The 18,627-nt window shown below is 51.3% G+C and overlaps 1 protein-coding gene across 2 annotated transcripts in view; it reads left to right on the plus strand.

Moving 5' to 3' along the window:
• Positions 1 to 532: 532 nt before the first annotated feature.
• TMEM150C (transmembrane protein 150C) overlaps positions 533 to 18,627 on the plus strand; it is a 78,247-nt gene continuing 60,152 nt past the window's right edge. Inside the window, exon 1 of one of the 2 annotated variants that reach the window (XM_032880791.1) lies at positions 533 to 649. The gene's annotated coding sequence lies outside the window, so the exon portion shown is untranslated. Of the gene's footprint in view, positions 650 to 801; positions 905 to 18,627 lie in introns of those variants that run through there. The other variant, XM_032880624.1, reaches the window with a different exon arrangement.

An 18,627-nucleotide genomic window follows, 5' to 3' on the forward strand; every position in this document is an offset into this window, starting at 1 on the left:
GTTGCGAGCAGGTGGGCCGCACCCGCACTGCTCGGGGAGGGTCCCTGGCCTCGGGAGGCGGCGGGCTGCTGGCCTGGAGGACGCATCAGCACATCCGCGCGCGCCGGGTGAGCAGGGCTGGTGGGGGAGGGGGCGCAGGGGGTCGGGCCGGGGGTTGAACCCTGTGCCCTGAGCCGCCACGGACCAACGGAGATGGGCGTGGCCCGGCGCCCCCGGCCTGCGGCCGTCCTGGGGTGGGGGCGGGGGTCCTCCTGCGGGGCCGCGAGGAACCGGAGCCCGCGCGGGCGGGGGAGCAATGGCGCGGGGCTCGCGGCTGCCCGAGGTCCCCGGCGCGGCGCCGGGTCGGCCGAGGTCGGGCGCGGGGGCGACTAGGACGCGGGACTGCGGTCTCCCCGCACCCTGACGCGGCCGAGCGGGGTCGGAAGCCGGCGGGGCGCGCTCCTGCCGCGGGGGGAGCCGCCCCGGCCGCTGGTGCAGACCCGCGGGCGCGGACCCGAGGCAGCAGCCGGAAGGTCAGCGCGGGTCGCGGAGAATCGCCTCCGCGCGGAGGGTCGCACGTTCCGTCCTGCCTGTCCCCGGGCGGCGGCGGGCGCGTCCACGCGGGCTCGGGAACGCGGTGCTTCGGCGGTGCCGCGCGGCGCAGCGCCCGGTAAGGACTCGGGGCCCGGGGGTGGGGGGGAACCGCGGCCGGAGGCTGGGGGGGCGGGGGCTCGGCTCTCGGGGGCGGCCTCGCGGCGGAGACCCCCGGAGGAGCGGGGGGCGGGCAGCGGCGGCGGGGGCGGGCGGGCGGGCGCGCAGGTCCCACCCCTTCCTGAAGGAAGCGCCCGCCTCGCCGCCGCCGCCGCTGCCTCCGCCGCAGGTCACGGCCCCGCCAGGCGACCGCGGCCCCGCCGCTCCCGACCAGGTAGGCGCGGCGCTCTCTCCTCCGCGGGGCGCAGGGCAGCGGGGGGCGCGGGGCAGCAGGGGCGCGGGGCAGCGGGGGCGCGGGGCAGCGGGGGATGGGGGCCGGCTCCGCGCCCAGCTTGGAAGCGGAGACCGGGGGCGGCGGGCGCTGCCGCGGGAATGGGGCGCCCGGGTCCTCCCGGCCGCGGGGGCCCCGCTCCGCCCTGCCCCAGCCCCGCAGCGCCGCGGGCGCGGGTCCGCCCGGCCGAGCCCCCGCTGGGGAGACGCGCGTGTCCGGCCGCTCCCGCAGCTGCCCCCGCCTGTCCCCCGCGCTTCGATCCCCGCCGCCGCCGCAGTCTGTCCGCCGAGCCCCTGCGCCGCCCGCCGGCCGCGGCCCCGTCCCGCGCGGTGACAGGTGTCCCCACGCGCCGCCCCCGCCGCACGGCCCGGCCCTTTGTTGTCGGATGGACTCGGTCGGGAGCGACCCCAGGTTCGGCCTCCGGGGCTCCTGCCGCCGCGGCTCACTTGACCGTTAGCCGAGTCGGGCCGGCTCGGGCGACGGGGGACCGGGGAGGGGGCCGGGGAGGGCGCGGGAGGGGGCCGGGGAGGGACCGGGGGCGGCACGAGCTCGCCTCGCCCCGCGCGCCGCCCTCCCGCCCCGCACAGCCGCGCCGTCTCTCCGGCCGCACGCGGGCAGGACGCGGACTTTTCGGCTTCTCCGCGCCGGCGGGGCTGCCGGGGCCGCTCGTCGGTGGGAGCGACTCGCTCCGGGTGGCGGAGGGAGACTCGGTGCGCGGTTTTCTCCGCCTCGGAGGAGTGTTGCTCCCGCGTGAGACTCACGCTCCCTGCTGGCGCTCGTCGCTCCGGTCCGCGCGTCCCGCCCCGAGCGCCCCACGGGGTCCCCACGCCCCACGGACGGTCCGCGGTGCCCCGCCCACTGCGCGGGGCCCGGCCGTCTCGGGGCGCGTCCGCAAGAGCCGGGGCGGCCCGTGGGGGTTTCGAGGCCGGACGGCGGTGCGAGCTCGCGCGGGGGCATTTCTGCTCCGACCCGGGCAGGGTTCGGGGCGCGGCTGTCCCCGCCGTCCTGGCCGCAGGCGAGGGCGACTCTGGAGACCCCGCGGGGGCCGTTAGCGAGCGGACCCGCTTACGGCTTTGCGGAGGAACTTGTTGGGCTCGCGCGTGGACTATTTGCAGATCAGAGAGTTTGGGGCTCAGCCGTCGTGCGCGAAATCCCGCACTGTCTTCGCTCCGCGTCGCGGAGACGTTTCCAGGCTGCGGCCTCCTAACGGGCGGCGCGTTTCCTCTGGGGGCCGGTCCGTTCTGGATTTGCTCCCCCGGTTGGACGCTCAGGCACTGGCCATGGTAGACGGAAGGGAAGGAAGTGCGGCCCGCGGGGACCACCCCTGGGTCGGTGCTGCCGACCTCGGACTGACGCGGCGGGAGCGGGAAAGCGCGCGTTCACTCTGCCGCCCGCACGAGGCCGTCTGGGTTGTTTAAATCCAGGTTAAAGTATCTTTGTAGCCGGTGCTCAAGGCACAGATTTCTCATCAAATCCCCTTACGGTTTGCTGCGCGCAGGGGGAGTTGCGCTGGGCAGTGATTGTCTGTGCGAACCCAGTAAGGCCCGGTGTCGGGCTTTGTTCTGGATCCACCACACCCGTGTGTGCCGTGACCTTGCGGGGTGTCCGTTCACGGGACCTGCTCTGCAGTCATCCACAGGGACAGCGCTTTGCGTCACACTCTTGTCCGTGCCCTGCTTCGTTTCCGCTGTGACCCGAGCGCACTCCGCCGTCCAGCGGGCCGGAGCCCGAGGGCCTGCGGTCCCCACGCGGGGAAGCTGGCGGGGCCTGCAGTTTGAGCCATTTGCTCCCACAAAACTCTGGCCACTGGGGATCATTTCCGGAACCAATGAAGCAAGACAGACACTGACAGGATAACGTATGACCTCTCAGTGTCCCCCGTCACCAGCAGAGTCTGTAGCTCCCAGAATCCACCCCACAGTGGTGATCAGGTTCTGAGAGGCTGAAGTAAGATTTGAGCTAAAGCTCTCAAAAGTGTGATACAAACACCAAGTGTTCCTGAATCTGGGCCTATGTTCATGACAAGGCGAGGAGCACACACTGGTGTGTAATAAAGGTTTTACCCGGAGCTGACGGCAGAAGTGTCTCCCTACGAACTCCAACGGCAGGCTTCTCCTGGCTCTGCCAGTGGCCTGTGTCCCCATGGCTTCTCACCAATTGTTCTGAGTACTTTCAAAGAGCTTATAAGTTAGTAGAACTCTAACAAGTTGTTGTTTTCTCCAAATACCCTTTCCTGGTGTGGTGGGATGGCGAAAGATAGCTTCTTGACAATGGCAAGTCTCCCTGCGAAGAGATTTCGGACGAGCAGTTGCAACGATAGTGCGAGACTGGTGGCATCTTCGGCAGACCAACCTCGCTGGGGAGCAAGTCAAGCCAGCACTGCTGAGTCGGGCTTGTGGTTCTTCTACCGATTAAGAAATCAGCATTTTTCTTTTAGCCTCTGCAAATGGCCTTTCTCTATATTGGTGCTGTCCAGTAAAACTTTCTGTATTCCATCATTTGTCCGAGGTGCTGGCCACAAGCCACATGTGGTTGTTGAGCACTTGGTATGTGCCTCGTACAACTGAGGGACCCGATTCTAGTTTTTATTTAATTTTAATTAATTTAAATAGCCACATGGGACTAGTGGCTATCATGCTGGATGGTGTAGCTCTAAACTGTCTTTACCTGTTTCCTGTAGAGATAACATTTGATGGCAATTCTTTTTTTTTTTTTAAGATTTTATTTACTTACTTATTTATTTATTTATTTAGAGAACATGAGTGGTTGGGGGGAGGGGCAGAGGGAGAAAGAGCGAGAAAATCCCAAGCAGGCCCTGCACTAAGCATGGAGTCCGACATGGGGCTCGACCTCACAACCCTGAGATCATGACCTGAGCCGAAATGAAGAGTTGGGCCCTTACCTGACTGAGCCACCCAGGGGCCCCTGTTGGCAATTATTCTTTGGAAGAAAGTGGAAATAGGCAGTGATAGACCCAGATTTTAAATTTCACTCTGTCATCCTATTGTTACCAAAACACTAGCATTTACTCTAAAGAAGGTGTTTTATGCTGAAGTTCCAGCCCACTCTAAAAATTAAGTTTCCCTTTTTAATTTATATGTATTTGCTCGCCCGCAGAATAAGCAACATCCAGAGCGGTTCAGATGCTTAGCCCCGTGCGAGCGTGTGTTCTTCCACGTCCTCAACTCTGCTCTCTTTCACGTAATAGAATCATTTATTCTTAAAGTTGGTTTCTGCACTTCTAGATTTTTCAAGGGGAGGGATGTTTGGAGAAGAGGTGGGAGGTGAGGGCTGATGCACAGCCATTCTCCCGTCCGATTCCCGTTCCTGTCTAACAGTCACAGAAATCCCGTGAAAAAGCCAACAAATGAGTACCCCCGCCTCAAGGAGCGGCTGAGGCCACTCGGGGAGGCTTCATGAATTTAGGAAATGTTCCATGTACTCCTGTTTTGGTTTGTCGTTGTTTTTGAGGTCTGCCGTGCACAGTAACATGGTCAAGCCTCCAAGACGAGACACATGTTCTTGCTTAACTTTCTCCTTATGTTTCCAAAACATTTTCATACACCCTTACAGTATTTTTCAAACCATGTGTCCTGAGTCATGGAATTGATTTAAAAGGTTAAGGTCAGTGTTTTATTTGCTTGTTTTTTAATGAAATGAAATATACAGTGGAATAGGAATTCTCACTATGTGTCCCTCTCAGTGGGAGCTGCTAGTGACTGCTGAAATTTTTGCTTCTCCCATGTCCGGCAAATACAAGGCCGCAGGGAGGGTGGCGACGGAAAGCACTACATTACCAGGACCCTTGGACTCAAATCCTGACGCTGCAATGCCCAGTCCATATATAGTGAGCACTGTATAAGCAGGGTCATTATTTCTAGTATTATTATATGAGTGTTTGTGTGTCTCTTGGATCGTGATATCAAATATTGCGTTTGAAAGTAGGCTCGGGACCCACTTTTGGGAAGCATTGATCTAAGGCCTCTGCAAATCACTGAGTACTTCCCGAGGGTCCCACGCTGAATGCTTCACATGTATTACGTTGCTTCTCACGACAGTCCTGTGCGCCTCGCCGCGATCCCATGGTACCTCCAATCCCAGGAAGTCGGAGAGGCAGGATGTGAGCCCCAGGCAGTTGGTGACAGATCCTCACCTTCCACAGTGCAGTGTGACAGTGATGCGCAGGGGGACAGCAGCACACCTGTGAGGCTCAGACATTGCGTAGCCTTGCACAAGCACAGAAGTGAGCAGACCACAGCCGTCTTCTGAGTAAGATGAATCCTGTTGGGGAGGTGGGGAGTCACTCTGTGTTTACTCACTGTCTTTAGGCCAGGAGAGACCTTGCTGCTCCCAGCCTCTGGCCCCTGAAAGTGAATGCCCTGGATCACGAAGCCTGGGGACCAAAGAAACGCAAATTACCCAAAGACTAACTACAGACTGTGCGGGCTTCCTTCCTTCCTAACCACTCGCTGACTTCTACCCACTGCTTTGTAGCAAATCGTCCCAAATGGTCTGAATAGATAAGGTGCATCCCATAAATCTCCCGCTTTTTACTACATTCTAAATTGTGTTTTGGAATCACTTCCTGCTTGTGTTTCGTGATATGTATATATTTTTATTTGTAACAGACATATAATAGTATATTACTTTCAGATATACACCATGATGATTAGGTATTTGCATATGTTGCAAAAGGACTAAGTCTAGTTAACCTCCCTCACCATGTATAGATACAGATTTTTTTCTTGTGATGAGAATTTTTGACACCCACTCTCTCAGCAACCTTCGAATGCATAATACGGTATTATTTACTGCAGTCACCATACTATACATTATATCCCCAAGACGACTTTATTTTATAAATAAAATAAAGTTTGTTTGTACAAAGGAAGTTTGTACCTTTTGATTTCACTTTAATATAATAAATGGAAAAGAGCGTTGTTTTCAGAATTTTATGTACAGGGGCACCTGGGTGGCTCAGTTGGTTAAGCATCTGCCTTCGGCTCAGGTCATGATCCCAGGGTCCAGGGATCGAGCCCCGTGTCAGGCTCTCTGCTCAGCAGCAGTCTGCTTCTCCCTCTCCCTCTGCCTGCCGCTCCCCCTGCTTGTGCGCTCTCTCTGTGTCAAATAAATAAATAAAATCTTTTTTAAAAAAGAATTTTATGTACAAGGAGAGGTCTTAAAACTGAGGCTGGAAATTTTTTTTTCCCTCACCTAGTGCAATCTAGAAAGTAAAACCAAATTCATTTTGGAAGGAAGATTTCAGTTTTCCCTAAAGGCCAAACTAAGTCTGAGTGACCACATGTCCATGGACTTCATCAGGCAGACAAGAAGAGGAAACAGCTTGTCGTCATGGCTACTTTTCTTCTTTAAAAACTCCAGAATGTCCTGGAGGCATTCAGATGTTGTTCAAAGCTTCAGAAGCGTCCACCTCTGGAGACAGGGGTACAGACTCTACCCATGGAGTACAAAGGAGTACAGTGAAGGTCTTTGAAAACGTGCTGGAGGTCGTGTAATACTTTTAGGCAAGTGTAGACACAGCTTAAGAAGTCATTGTGAGGGCTCCTGGGTGGCTCAGTCGGTTAAGCGTCTGCCTTGGGCTCAGGTCATGATCCCAGCATCCTGGAATCGAGTCCCACATTGGGCTCCCTGCTCAGTGGGCGTCTGCTTCTCACTCCCCTCTGTTCCCCTTGCTTGTATTCTCTCACTCTGTCTGTCAAATAAATAAATTAAAATAAAATCTTAAAAAAAAAAAAGAAGTAATTGTGATTAACTATGGCAGTAGAGGAAATCAGCCTGTACTTTAAATGGTGTTATTTAACTCTGGAGTAATTATAATGAATTATAATGGTTTTCAACTGAATGTAAACATAAATGTCTCCAAAAATAGCAGAGCCTTACTGTTCATCAAACATTTCATTTATTAACAAAGTAGACTTCTTCCTGTTTTTTTTACACTTATAATGACTTAGCTGCCACAGAAATAGTTTAGATGGTAATAATTGGAAGTTTTAAGGCATAAATTAAAACTGTACATAGCCAAGGGCACCTGGCTGGCTCAGTTAGTAGAGCATGTGATCTGGGGTTGTGAGATCTGGGGGTAGAGATTACTTTAAAAAAACAAAAAAACAAAAGTGGGCGCCTGGGGGTTCAGTTAGTTAAGCATCGGCTCTTGGTCTCAGCTCAGGTCTTGATTTCAGGGTCATGAGTTCAAATCCTCTGTTGGGCTTCACACTGCGTATGGAGCCTACTTAGAAAAACGAAAAACGGGTACCTGAGTGGCTCAGTCAGGTAAGCATCTGCCTTGCCTAAGGTCATAATCTTGGGGTCTCAGGATCGAGCCTCACGTGGGGCTCCCTGCTCAGGGAGGAGTCTCCCTGTGCCTCTCCCCCAGCCCCACTCATGCTCTCTTTCTCTCTCCCAAATAAATAAATATAATCTTTAAAAACAAAAAAACAAAAGCAAAAGAGAAAACAAAAAAACAAGAAGAAATCTGTACATAGCCAAAATGGACATTATAGTATTTAAACTGGTCTGGTTAATAAAACAGTCTTTCAAATTATCTTTCATTTTATTGACTTATGAGTGAAAGGTGGTTTTTCTTTTTTTAAAGATTTTGTTTATTTGAGATAGCAAAAACAAGAGATGGAGCAAGAGAGAGCAGGGAATAGGGCAGAGGGAGAGGGAGAAGCAGGCTCCCCGCTGAGCAGAGAGCCCGATGTGTGGCTCCATCCCAGGACCCTGGGATCATGACTTGAGCCCAAGGCAGAAGCTTGACTTGAGCCACCCAGGCGCCCCACTGAAAGGTGTTAATTAAGAGATACTGATACCATTGTAAAGCCATTTCACATAGAAATACTATTTTTGGGGCGCCTGGGTGGCTCAGTGGGTTAAAGCCTCTGCCTTCGGCTCAGGTCATGATCTCAGGGTCCTGGGATCGAGCCCCGCATCGGGCTCTCTGCTCAGCAAGGAGCCTGCTTCCCCCTCTCTCTCTGCCTGCCTCTCTGCCTACTTGTGATCTCTGTCAAATAAATTAAAAAAAAAATACTATTTTTTACTGCACCTGGACTGTTTGTAAATTAGAATTCCATAATGTAATTGTTCTGGAATTTCTAGTGGAAATGTATCTCCTGGAATTCCTAAATTCTACTTTTCACTAAAATTTAAAATGTATTTATGTAGAAACACGAGCAACTAAAAATACCTGCATGCAGTGGCAGGAATATGAACTTATGGGGGACAGTTTTTCTTTCTTGTGGCATTATGTTCCCACGTGCCCTAGACTTAGAAAATTTTGAAAAATTTTCCAGGCTTGTCAGTGACAGCACAGAGTTCACAAGAACAGGATTTCTCGCCCTGTAATTTTAATAGCTAATAGAATTGTTCCTGAATAAACTGATTATTTTTTCTATGACATTTGATTGGTGTTTTTCCATTTTATTTTGAGCTTATATGCGGCGTAACGATTGATCTGTATGAAAAGGAGTGGGTTGCCATTTGCATGCCAAAATTCTGATTTTCTATGTATGCATGTAAAAATAGAGACAAAGTTTTCCCATTAACTGATTTGGGCAGAGGACGTCCTTGTGATCAAAGAGTAGCGCACATGGTGATCTTTTAAGATGAGGCCATCAAACAAAGTGAGCGTGTACATGTGGGGCCACAAATTTGGCAGTTCAGCAGCGGTGCTCTTTATCAGCCGTCGGACAGTATTTGTGCCATCCCTCACGTGGTCCCTCGCCCAGAGGAACCTTTTCTTCACTGTTACCTCCTCCTTATTCATAACACAGGCTTTAACTCATTTCAGCACCTGGGAAATTAAAGAGGATTGTTCTGGATGATAACTGGTCCCCCACTGAGCATTTCTAAGAGCTAGAAAAGCCTTAGGAAGTCAGATAATTTATTTCTTAGAGTCGTGGCATGACCACAGTCCTCACAGAAAGATATGTAGCCTCCGTTCTACTTTTAGCCTGTGAATATTTTACACCAGTTCTTGACATATTGTCTGTCGGGGCTGACTTCACGGGACTCTGACATTGAACCTAGGCTCGGTTCCGTTTCAAGTGTCTCCTGGTTTGGTTGCTTGTGGCACATGTACCTTGTCCTTTCCAATTAAGTCATTGTTGTGGGGCACCTGGGTGATTCAGTTGGTTAAGCGTCTGCCTTCAGCTCAGGTCGTGATCCCAGGATCCTGGGATCGAGTCCCACATCAAACTCCTTGCTCAGTAGGGAACCTGCTTCCCCCTCTTCTCTTGTTCCTACTCGTGCTTGCTCTATCTCTGACAAATAAGTAAAATCTTAAAAAAAACACAAAACTGTTTCTTTGCATGTAGAGATTATATCATGTAATTTTTTTTTTTTTTATCCCTCCGGGTTGTCTGGAGAGAGAGGTTGGCTAACTATTTTGTAAATAAAGTTTTATTGGAACACAGCCCTGTCCATCGGTGGCATATCACCCGGGGCTGCTTCTGCACTACTACCACAGAGTCCAGCAGTTCAAATAGCCCATCTGGCCCATGAAGCGGACAGTCTTCTGTATCCGGTTCTTTATAGGAAAAGTTGGTCAGCCCTGTTCATAGGATACTCTCCTTCCGGGACCCTGGAAGAAACTGTGGGAGAACGGCCCACGTTATGTGCGGCGGCTTGGTCCCTGTAGGAGCAGATTTCACATGCGAATGACTAACTGAGTGATTGATGTCTTCTCCCTTCCTGTGGCACTGTCCACTGGCTGTGAAAGCAGGTGTCAGCATAGGCTTAGTTAGGTATCGTGTAGGCCTGGTCACTAGCTGTGTAACCTTGAATAAGTTGCTTAATCCTTTTAAAGCTGTTATCCGTGCTGTGGTACGTACTGTTGGGAGGCAGTCCTCCGCGCGTCCCCTGCCTTTGGACAGGTCTTTAAGAAGGGAGGCCCTGGCTGCAACTTTGTCCTCGTTGTCTTTCCCAGCATGTGTGCGTAGTGAACAGTCTTGGATGATAGAGGTAGCGTTGCCCTCAAGCAACGGGCAGGCATGCGTCCATCTAGTATGACCGACACGGGTCTGCAGGGCGGCCTTGCTCTCCAGGAACGTTCCTGCCTCTGTGTGCAGGGGTCACGTGGCCTTTGTTGTGACACCTCTAGATGTCGGAGCTGGAGGACGGTTACAAGAAAATGCAGGTACTCGAGCTACTGCTGTCGCTGAGAGTAATACAGTCATTTGTCCCTGACCCAGGAGCCCCAGGTCGTCTTCTGCATCCATGACTTGTGCAAATAGCATAAAATCCGAGAATTTCCCAGTTCTCAGACACCAATTCCGTGGGCTATTATGAAACTTGAATAAGGTAACAAATAGAAGACATTTAACACAGTGCCTGGCAGACAGTAATTGCCTAATAGATGTTAGCTATGAATTATTACCGAGCTGGCTATTAACTCTGAGGTGTGAAGGCGAGTCCCAGTTTCTTGTGTCCAACTTGTATCTTAAGGTAGTAGTTTTTCAAGCTGTAGGTCAGCAGGGCTATGAAAACAGACGAGTAGATTAATTTTTATAATGAAACAGAGAATACAATAGAATAGAATAATAAAGAAAACGTCCAAGTGCAGAATTTGTAGTAAGGATAAATACTGATTTCTGAAACATTTCTTTTCAGTTATATACATATATACATGTATATTGGATTGTGATAGTAAATACTTCTGTTTACTGTCAGTCTTGGTCAAAAAAGTTGGAAAGCCACCGCTGCCCTAATACATGTAAGGGAACTATTCAGAACTGTTGTTCACGAGAGCCTAGAATTCCCATCTTAGTTCTCATTCTGGAAAAGGCGTATAAAGGGCCGCTCTCATCTAGGTGCGGCGGCTCAGAAGGAATGACCAGAAGTTCAGTTTGTTTACCCTCTGCAAACCATTTTGCCCGTGATTAACAGAAAATCAATAGAGCCACAGGTTACTTTCAGAAGAAGGGGATTAGGGGCGCCTGGGTGGCTCAGCGGGTTAAGCCTCTGCCTTCGGCTCGGGTCATGATCTCAGGGTCCTGGGATCGAGCCCCGCATCGCATCGGGCTCTCTGCTCAGTGGGGAGCCTGCTTCCCTCCTCTCTCTCTGTCTGCCTCTCTGCCTACTGTGATCTCTGTCAGATAAATAAATAACATCTTTAAAAGAGGAAGAAGGGGATCGGTAGTTGCTGTTAGCCTTTGCCACTAGAACGTTCTGCGGCGATGGAAACGTTCGCTTTCCGCATCGTGCCATATGGTGGCCACTCTGTGTTGAGCAACTGAGGAACTGAATTTTTAATTAAAATTTTTAAAAATCTGGATTAATTGAAATTTAAATAGCCACATGGAGGCTCTTGGACAGCGCAGTTTTATTCAGATTGAACACAAAGTTGTGGTTTCCTCCAGTACATTAACTGTGTGTTGCTGCTTTTGTACTGCCCCAAGTGCAGCGCTCTTCCACTGCGTGGTTCAGACGACCACTGACCCTTGCCCGGGGCCGCTGGGCAGACATCAGGGTGCAGATGTGCTTGAGAAGCGGCTATCTTGGACAGCGCCTCACACCAAGAGAAGACGTCCAGTTGCTGGGGGCAGAGCCTCTCAACCCTGACTGTACAATAGAATCATTTGAAAAGCTGTAAAAATCCAGGCTGCGCTTCAAACCAAAGAAGACATTGTTTATTTTTTTTAAGACTTTATTTATTTATTCATGAGAGACAGAGCGAGAGAGAGAGAGAGAGAGAGAGAGGCAGAGGCAGAGGGAGAAGCAGTCTCTGGGCTAAGCAGGGAGCCCAATGCCGGGCTGGATCCCAGGACCCTGAGATCATGACCTGAGCCAGAGGAAGTCGCTTAACCATCCTAGCACCCCAGGTGCCCCAAATCAGACATTGTTTAGACGTTCCTGGGGTGCTCTTGCATTTCGTCATCTGGGAGCATCCCCGGCTGGCAGGACAGGCTCGCCTGTGGTCCCCAGCTGGTAGGGGAAGGGGCACATGAAAGACAGTGGACCCCTCTCTTCTCTTAAAGACTCCAGCTGATCTCTGGTGTGGAGAGCTGAGCTGTTTCCTACCTGGTTGCCCTTGCACCAGAAGTCCCCTTGCTCAGTGGGCCAAAGTGCAAATTTTTGTGTGACAAAACTGAGCTTCAAAGAAGGAAAATATAGTCTCTTACTGACCTGATTCACATGCGCAGTACTTGCCGTTTATATACCCAGCAAATGTTTGTAGACATCTGCCTGTGTGTTTGCGGGAAGCCGTGCTTCTTCAGTCCGGCGGGGGAGGCTGACACATTAATAGTTATCCTACATTAGAGGAAGCGCAATGTGGAGAGAAAAGCCCCTGGGTGCCTCGAGAGCACCCACGAGGGGGTGGGTGTCCTGGGTAGAAGAGGAGAGACATCAGAGGGTTTTCTAAGAGACAGTGACACACAAGTTGAGCCTTGTAGGATCAGAAGGAACAGTCACATCTAAGAAGCAGAAAATGAACAAAAGAACAGATATGACCTGGGAGGAGGCCCTGGCCTCCATCTTCTGTCCCTTTACCACTGAGCCCTCTAAGATAGCTCCCTCCTGAGGGAGGCCCTTGTTGCAGTTTTAGCAAACCTCGTGGGATATCCTCGTCCTAACTGGTTTTTGTCATTTATTCATTCACTCATTTATTCATTCACTCAATTATTCATTCAGCGTGATTTATTGAGGTGTTACTATATGCAGACATATCGAGGTGCTGGTGATAGAGCAGTGAACAAAACAGACGCATTCCTGCCCTCCGGGAGCTGTACAGTCTATTGGAGAAGACCAGCCAGAAATGGATAGATAAGGAAATAGTATAGCGTACGACGAATGTGTTATGGAGAAAAAGAAGTCACGGTAAGGAAGCTGGAGATACGTGAGAAGGTGCTCTGAGAACTAGGAGCCTCTGAGCTCGCTGCCTCTCTGCAAACTTGATAGCATTTCCTACCACTTTTCTGAAACTAGATCTGGGTCCTGCATTCTCTTTCTTTTGTTCAAGCCTGGCCATTCACCGACGTCCGGAACCCTGTGACCTCCTCCTCCTTCCACGATCTAACTGTGTCAGTAAGACCTCTCAAACCCACCTCCTTTACCTCCCCCACCATACATCGTAACTTGCATTTTCATGGCTTCTTAACATTTTCATTTCTGGTCGTCTTTTGAATCCCCCCATTCTTTCCCTCTGCACCCCAGGGAATCCACGCTTAACAAAGCCCTTGACCTTCCGGCTGATTGCTCTCTCGCTCTTCTGTGTGGGTCACTGCATGGAAAGGTGTGTCATCCCCAACTCTAAGGCCAAACATGGTAAACCACCTTCCACCATCTCTCAGCACCGCTCTCTGTCCAGCTCCCAGGCACTTCATTCATTTCTTGAGTTGCTGAGGACCTGGCTCTGCGTCTTCCCTGCCTCCCCTCCTCCCCAATTCTTGTCCTAACTCTCGTCCTGCATCATCGGACCATAGATCTGGCCTCAAAATCCACTGGACCTTTTCAATAAGTTCACCTCCAACTAAACCATAGCTGTTCACTCCCAGGCCTCCACCCAGGTTCTTATACCATCGGTACTTTTCCACCTCAGAAATCTTAGCCTCAGTGTCCCATTCTCTGAGTGTCCCTGTGTACCCTTCCAGCTGTCCCACACCCTACTTCCTCCACTGCTTCAGCGGCCCCAGCTCTTCCTTAGAAATGCAAATGGAGTCCTCTGATCTTCAGAGGATGTGGTTTCCTTTTTTCCACATCTTTAAGGCCAGTCCATTCCCTGAACCCCGAATGCCATCTCCTCATCCTTCCTTCGGGACCTTTGCTCTGTTGATAATCCTCTTTCTTCTGGGTCATATACCTCTGCCCTTTACCGGCCCCTCCCCTTAGCCAAGCACCCACAGGTCACATCCAGAAAAGTAATTTTCTTAGGTTAAGTAAATTAAGATAGATGACACCAACAATACTATACTGAAATATTGGAATATTGATGGAGATACATATATGTGTGTGTGTGTGTATTAATCACACGGAGAGGTGATCACAAAAATAAGTTAAAAGATATTAAGACAGATTTATTAACTGCTTTTCTTTTTAAAATTTATTTATTTTTAATTTTGTAGTAGAACACACATAGTAGAGAGTCACTATCTTAACCAGTTTTAAGTGCACAGTCAGTGATGGTAAGTTTACTCACGGTGTTGTGCACCCAACCTCCAAAACTCTTTTTATCTTGCAAAATTGAAGCTGTACCCTTGAACAACTTCCCCTTTCGCCCTCCTTCTTCAGTCCCTGCAACCACCATTCTGCTCTCTCTGAATCAGACAAGTGCAGGCGGCTCATGTCAGTGGGATTCTGCAGTGTTTGTCTTTTTATGATTGGCTTATTTCACTTCGCATGACGTCCTGGAGGTCTCTCCATGTTGTAGGATGTGTTGGAATTTCTTCCTCTTGTAAGGCAGAGTATTACTACCGTGTAGGTATATACCCTATTGTTAAATGATTCCATTTTTGAAGTTATTATTAGTATAAACACACACACACACATAACAGATTGCACGTCAAGATGTTAACCGTGGTTATCTCTCTCCATTGTGGAATTCTGAATACTTTTCGCCCTTTCCCTGACCTGTACCTTCTAAAGTATTTGCAGTCAGCCCCTTTCTCTGTTGTAAAAGCGGAGGAGACTGGCCTGTAGGGGCTCTTCCTTGGTGACGGTGGGTCACGCCCGCGACTGGCACCTGCCCGGCCTGCAGGCCGCCCCCTCACCTGCCCCCACTCTGCTCTGAGCACCACCAACCCCGGACTTCTGCATGCGCAGCTGTTGGAGGCCTTGGAGCCCGCGCGTGCCTCTTGCTGCGGCCGCGTGGGAGACCTCCCCGTCCCTGCAGACGCAGCCCACGGTCATTTCCTCCTTCGTTGCACACCCCCTGCCCTCAGTGCCAGGTCGGTTCCTCCCTCTGGGGCTCCTCAATCCCCTGAACCGGTCTCTGGTGCTGCATTCCTTCCTGATGAACCGTGAGCAGCTCGGGGCAAGGACTGCGTTCGTCGGTGGACTCTCGGCCGGTGGCACAGAGCCTGGCAGATGAGCCGAGCAGACTGGGGAGCCTCCGGCCACTCAGAGGGGCTCGAGTGCAGGATGCTGAGAGATGCGGTTGGAAAAGACTTGCCCTGAGGCCCTTTTTCCACCACCTGCTGCTGCCCCTGGCATGAACAATGTAAAGATTTAAAAATACTTTACATTTTACTAAAAATTAATTTGACTTTTTAAAAGATTTTATGTATTTATTGGAGACAGAGATAGCTAGAGAGAGCGGGAGCAGGGAGGAGAGAGAGCAGCAGACCCCCCCGCAAACCCTGCTGAGGAGGGAGCCCAGTGCGGGACTCGATCCTAGGACCCTGGGATCATGACCTGAGCCAAGCAAATGCTTAACCCACTGAGACAACCAGGCGCCCCTACATTTGATTTTAAAATCACTTAACAATGCTGGTGAACTCTGGCCCGGTCCTCGGTCACATCAGCCGTGCCTGGTCTCCTGTGGCGCTGGGCTCCGAGTGCGTGTTCGGTAAATCCCTGGAAGCTCCTTGATCACCCTCCCGGCTCCCTGTGAGCAAACCTCCCTTCCTTCAGTTCCGCTGGTCGACAAGCTGGAACAGGAGTTCTCGGGGGCCGGGAGGCTCCTTTGTCACCCCCGCCTGTCACAGCTAGCGACTAGCAGCCTCCACCACGGGTCCGACTGCTGTCGGTCAAGCCCGGTCGGAGAAGGGAAGGAGTGAAGCAATGCACTGCTGCTGTGGCTCGGAGCCCCTCGTGAGTGGACTCAGCGAAGGACGCTTGCTTGCTGCCCTTACCTGGCAGCGAACACCTACTGTAACAGTAGTTCACACGGAGGAGCCGTCGCGGGCCACGCACAGTTGGGGAAACACATTTCAGGCGCGCCTGGGGGCCTCAGTCGTTAAGTGTCTGCCTTCAGCTTGGGTTATGATCCCAGAGTCCTGGGATCGAGCCCCCTGCGTCGGGCTCCCTGCTCGGCGGGAAGCCTGCTTCTCCCTTTCCCACTCCCCCTGCTTGTGTTCACTCTCTCACTGTCTCACTCTCTGTCAAATAAATAAATAAAATCTTTAAAAAAAAATTTCATAGGCTTGTTCAGGTAAGTAGTTTTGGGTAGTTTCCTTCCATTGTAAATGAAGGATTCTAGTCCTCCTTTAGGGGTATGAGAGGGGCAGATGGGAAGATGAAAAATAGTTTTTTTTAAAGATTTTATTCATCTATTTATTTGATAGATCACAAGCAGGCAGAGAGGCAGGCAGAGAGAGGGGGAGGCAGGCTCCCTGCTGAGCAGATCCCAGGACCCAGAGATCATGACCTGAGCTGAAGGCAGAGGCTTAACCCACTGAGCCACCCAGGTGCCCTGAAAAATAGTTTTAGTTACTGGGGAACTTAATCAGTTGGGGCCCTCTTCAGCTTCTCAACCCATAAGGATTTATATTGGTTTTTCTTAAGGAAAGTGGTCCAGTATGAGTGACTCACCCAAAGCACCTGAAATTATTTTAGCAAAAATTATTAATGATACAACACTTTGTATTTGAAATGAAACATTTTGCATCTGTTGGACCAGTGTGTGGTTCATTGGCCTGTCTGCACCCGAATCACAGTGGCTTCCTATAAGGTCTCCTTCTTACCCAACCAGCTCTGTGGTGGCACCGCCAGACTGGAGAACCCTGCTGGTGGTACTGTCCTGCTGGTGGTACTGTTGTCGTGTTTTCTTTTCTTTCTGCCACACCACAAGGAAGTGACAACACTCCTGAGAAGAAGCGTTAGACTCGGGGATGTTGATAACGGCCTTTAAGTCTCGGCCTTGGCGCCCTCACTTCTGGCTGCGCGCTCGAATGAGTTACTTAATTCACGGAACTTTTGAGTTTCTGTTGTTCATCAGTAAAATGGATCCATGTGTCCGTCTTGCTGACTAGGCTGCAGGTGTCCCCACAGGAGGGTCATGCTTCATCCCTCCTTCGAAATTCGGTACGTGGGACGAGGCCCGGCAGGTAAGAATTCTGCACGTATTTGCCAGACAAACCAGATTCATCTTACTTACTCCCCTCATCGGTGGTTTCGAGGAGCAGTGGGACGTGCAGCGGCAGAGTGTGTGATGCTGGGCTCTCGGGCTCTGGAGTCACCCCCCCGGGCCGAGTTCTGGCCCCGGCATCCCCGGCAACGTGACGCTGGGCAGGTTATCCGTGCGTCTGTGGAGACACGTGGTGGTATCTGCCTCCTCGGGTTGTGAGAACTCGCCGCTGTGCCTGTCCGAGGGTCCGGGCTCTGTACATGCCAGTTCTTGGTGTGACACGTGAAAAGCTTTTCAAATTGCTGCTCAGGTAAAGGTGACATTTTTTCCATGAGGTCTTGCCAAGGATCAAACGCTCTGAGATACACAGTAATGTGTCTTTCCCTGTCTTACCGAGTGGTAATTCCTTCTGTTTCACATTCTCTAAAGCCCAGGTAGGGTGTCTTTCATGGGGACCTTTAATAAAAATACTCACACTCACTCTGACATAAAATATAAGGTTCAGGGACTCCTGGGTGGCTCGGTCGGTTAAACGTCTGCCTTCCGCTCAGGTCATGATCCCAAAGTGTTGGTCGGGATCAAGTCTCACATCGGGCTCGTTGCTTGGCAGGGAGCCTGCTTTGCCCTCTGCCTGCTGCTCCCCCTGCCTGTGCTCTCTCTGCCAAATAAATACATAAAATCTTTTAAAATAAATAAAATATCAGGTTCAAAGAGGGCCTAACCTTGGGCTGTTCCTGGCTGAGGCCGGCTGCCTGCTCTTTTCCCACGGTTTGTGGTACAGAAATAGCTCTGGTCAGTTCCCAGGCATTACAGATTTTGAAGATCACGTGAAATGATAACGATTTCAGACGTGAGAGCGCAGTGGCAGTTCCTCCGCTGACGTCCTCGCTTGCTGTCTCTTCCCGGGTCTGTCGTGCACTGCCCTGTCTGTTCATCCTCCCGCCATTTCTCCTCCATAAGGTCTCCCCATCCAGGGAGCCTCTGAGAAAGTGTCTTAGTTATGGGACCAAGCCCAAGTACTAGTGACATTCAAGGCCGGGTGTAATGGGAATCCATTCTATCCGTGGTTTTATCTATTTATTTTATCTACTCTTTTTCTCCCAATTCTTCTCTAACATACACTTTTCCTACCCACTCACCTGAACACAGTTTTGGCTTCTTACTCTCATTTTCCTGGTTCTCACACCAAAATGCCCTACTAGGCCCATGGTATTTGTCTACTTTGGCCCCCGCGCTCTGTGGATCCTACATCTTGTTGAACACTGAGCAGCTTCTGTCTCCGTGTCTGCGTTAACATATTTAATCTAGAGCTTGGTCAGGTGCTATTTAAAAAATCATGAAGACTCCGACTGTTGACTTGATACCAGAAGCTGATTAGCTGGGCATTGAGGGAAACCGCGCTGTTTTATATGTATAGGAAAAAAGTAAAGATAAGGGACGCCTGGGTGGCTCAGTTGGTTGGACGACTGCCTTCGGCTCAGGTCATGATCCTGGAGTCCCGGGATCGAGTCCCACATCGGGCTCCCAGCTCCATGGGGAGTCTGCTTCACCCTCTGACCTTCTCCTTGCTCATGCTCTCTCTCACTCTCTCTCTCAAATAAATAAATAAAAATCTTTAAAAAAAAAAAAAAAAAAAAAAAAAAAG

The sequence above is a fragment of the Lontra canadensis genome, unplaced genomic scaffold (genome assembly GCF_010015895.1).
Source record: "Lontra canadensis isolate GAN:19392208 unplaced genomic scaffold, GSC_riverotter_1.0 scaffold1, whole genome shotgun sequence".
NCBI lineage: Eukaryota > Metazoa > Chordata > Mammalia > Carnivora > Mustelidae > Lontra > Lontra canadensis.